The sequence below is a fragment of the Cygnus olor genome, chromosome 5 (genome assembly GCF_009769625.2).
Source record: "Cygnus olor isolate bCygOlo1 chromosome 5, bCygOlo1.pri.v2, whole genome shotgun sequence".
Taxonomy (NCBI): domain Eukaryota; kingdom Metazoa; phylum Chordata; class Aves; order Anseriformes; family Anatidae; genus Cygnus; species Cygnus olor.
In genome coordinates, this window is record NC_049173.1 from 7,490,854 (window position 1) to 7,494,674 (window position 3,821).

Genomic DNA, 3,821 nt, shown 5'->3' on the forward strand with positions numbered 1-3,821 from the left:
TTTAATACAATATACATTATAATACTTAAGTCTGTATGGTTAATGTCAATAATACAGTGAGAAATATTTTTAGTTAATAGCTTTCCATCTGAGTTTCCCAGGCTGGTTAGTATTGCCACAAATTCAACAAATACCTTCTGTTCATTGTTCACATAGTGAAAACAGCTGCAAGATCAACTGGAATGACATAGTTACACAGCCTCACATTTGGTATTCAGTACTCCCAGATGAATCCAGTTATATTACAGAAAGTACTGAGTCACAATATATATTAGAAATATACCTGTGAAGTTCACCACAGTAATTGCATGGCAGTTGCTCTGGAGATTGCTTGTAACTCTTGACAGTTACATTACAGAAAGAACTTAAAACATGTTTTTAGAAAGGCATCTTTATGATTCCCACCTTAAAAGAAAGTGAAGTTGTCTAGACAAAGCTGACTTTCAGTGTCATGTAGTCTAGGACTAAGATCAAGTACTCAAACAGTAAGTTCTCTGGAACAGGAACTTTTTGCTGTATGCTTGCACATGACTGTCCCCAGCTGTGGCCAGCAACTTCTAGACATTACCATAATGCACCATAAGAATTTTTAGTATCTGGCTTTTTAACCCGTCCTTGGGTTGCCTTCTGTCAAATGCAGGTCACTGAAAAGCGTTTCTGCCTCCCATAGTGAAGCTGAATTAAAAAAGTGAGGGAGAATGAAGATTCCATTATTTTTAGTTATTTTATGTATAGCATTCAAAGCAGAAAAAGAAATGAGAATACCTAGATGTATATGAAATTACTTTAAATTGAAAGTTGAAAATTCTTTCAATTACTCCCTGTCAAATAATGTTGGTAAGACTTGATAATTCAACGAATATTGCATGTTGCAGTTTTAACTGGAACTACTCAGGAAAGGTCTATAAAATCAAGCAGTGATATGCTAACTACTTAGTTATCTAAAAAATGTACAATGAAGTTTTATTGTATAAGCTTCTTCATACTTTTCTGCTTTGTACAATGTCTCTTCTTTCATTGTATGCTCACTCCAACATGCAAAGATTATTTATGTGATAGCATATTTTGGACACCTATGCCAACTTGTACATTGAAGCAATTTGTAGTTAATCTGCATATGTACATAGATGAATTGTTACATACCTGGGATCAATGAACATAATTCCATCAGCAGATTTCTGCAGCTCAAGTACTAGAAGATAATGGGATTTGCTGAAGAGAGAAGGGTTGATTTAGAACATCTTTAAAAGTTACATCTCATTCGTGTTTCAATTTGAGTTTACCCTACATCACTTCTTGCAGAAATACCTGCAGAACTCAAGAGAAACAGAACTTGAGAGAATGTTATGACTGATTATCAAGCTCCTGGATTACTGAAGGTATTTTAATGCTTAGTTGCCTCTTAGTGATGAAGAAATACTTAAACCAAAACAAATCATTTACTCTAATTATATACAACAATAAAAGGATATTTTGATTGCAGAGTCAAGCTGTTTGATAAAGACACCCATTTACTACAGTTTAGCTCAGAGCTACCGGTTTCTGACTTTAGAGAACCTAAGCTAACTTTCTGCATCCTCTAGTAAGAGTTGCCATCTCTTTTCTGCATGATTTTTTTATGTCAGCAATGCTACTATTGATAAAAATGCTAGCATTTACTCATAATCTGCACAGGGTGCCAGTTTAAGATTTCATAGATGATCACAGGAAAATTAGGCCATGCAGTGTGGGCTCATCTTCAGCCTCCCCAACTATTTTCTAACTACCCCTAAAAGGCTAGCAGGTGTTCCAGGAATAGTTCAGATACAAGAAATAGATTGATTGCAGACAGGTATTCTGTTCTTCTCCTCCTTCTGACCACCCATACTACAGGCGTACATGTGTTGAGATTTGTTTTTAATTGGCCATTTAGTTAGTGGCAAAGACTCCTTATGCCTTCCCTGAAGGCAGAAAGATCAAAGTGGAAGTAACAGTAGGAGTCCTCCATCTAACTGGTAGCCAGAGACCACCCAGAGGGCTCCTCTGATAGCATTTTCTGCCCTTTTTGTATTTGTACAGAGGAGGGTAGCTCAGCTTGAGCTATTTCCCTTCTTCGTGGCTTTTCTTGAGAACCTTGTTATCAAGCCAACAGATCGATGTGTGAGGTTCCTAACATACCACTGACATGTATTATGAAACAGATGAAATCTGTTACCCATTCATTTGTTTTTGGCATTTTCTTAAGAAAATGGATGTTATTTGTCAGATTCCACATGCTGTACATTTTTTGTTGTTGGGAGTTACCATCTTTGTCTTTGGTTCAAGGTTTGGTCTTCTAACTGAAACTGGTTGATGATGAGATCAATTATGTAAGATTAGGCCCACAAACATTCAAGTCTGTGCAAGAGAGAGAGAGAAGCACAAGATCTTCAGAGCAGATACATATTTAAGAACTGCTGTATCATCAATATTGTTTTGCGTAAAGTGTCTTGTACATAAATTTTTAATAGACATTTATTTGCATTGACAAGAAAAATCTCAGCAACCAGATGTTTAAAAAAGATGCCTGGACATGCCTGTAAATGAAAATAACCAAACCTGACTATAATTTTTAATTTCTTTCAACTATGTATTAGTGAGGTTATGCATGAAGTCTAGACACAATACCAATACTGTCACACTGCCAAGGCACCAGAAAAGAACTGCTGCTGCTGCTAGCCAAGCACAATGCAGCGCACTAATTAGCATTAGTATGAAATCAGTCTGAATGCTAAACTGGTTCACTTTGTGCTTTTACCACTGTCTTAAAGATGCCAGCAACTTTTACCCCTTCAAAACTTATAAAAATTGTCTGACTGCATTCTGTCCTATGGACATTAGCCCAGAGAAAATCACTCTTAAAGCAGTGTGTGTCCATTTGAGCAACAGCTCCGTTTAATTTATAGTTCCAGCATCTGTAACTGATCCACTGTAGTCTACAGCAATAACCATTAAGCAGTCAGTAGCTGTTACAACATGAATAATGCTCTAAACAGTAAATTACCAAAAACGAATGATTAAAGTAGATGCTAACTAGGGAAAGCATAAGTAACAGGCTTTCTAACTTTCCAGCTTAAAAATCTTTGCAGGTTAGTAGAAATCTGGGTCAATGTGTTCTGAAATTTAATCATTCTGTGCAAGGCAAATATGATTACATCCCTTTGCTTAACAGCATGAGATTAGCAATTGCAAAGCAACTCTTTATATAGGCATTTTTGTTGGCAATCTTCCTAAAGCAGTTGTAGACTTGATTAGCCACTAGGACTGAATTCTCTACAGCAGGAATTATCCGAATACAGCTACTAAAGTACTAGGAAAGGTGATAAAATGTGATGGATTAAATACTACAGTTATTTTTTTATTTTTAACTGACATGGAAGTACAACATACTTTCTTCAAATGCTTGCTGTGAAATCCAATTAGCCTCACAAATGTAAGGGGAAAAAAACTTAATTTTTTTTTTTTTTAGAGAATTCTGGGAACACTTCTTTGCTTAATCTGTCTACAAACAAATCTGAGGCTACCTGGAATCAAACCACACTAGTATTAGCACAAACAATGGACTGTTCTATAGCTACCATATGATCACAATTTCTAAGCCAAAATAGCTCCCCAATATTCAACATCATGAGACTAACTAGTCCCTTTTCAAAGTATAACCAGATGTAACTGCATGTCACCTAGGAAAAGGAGCAAAACCAAGAGAACACCAAAAAAACACGCACACAACTTCAAACGTTACTAAGACTATCAAGATGGAATTTATTTTGTTCCTAACCACAACATTGTTATGAAAATGGCAA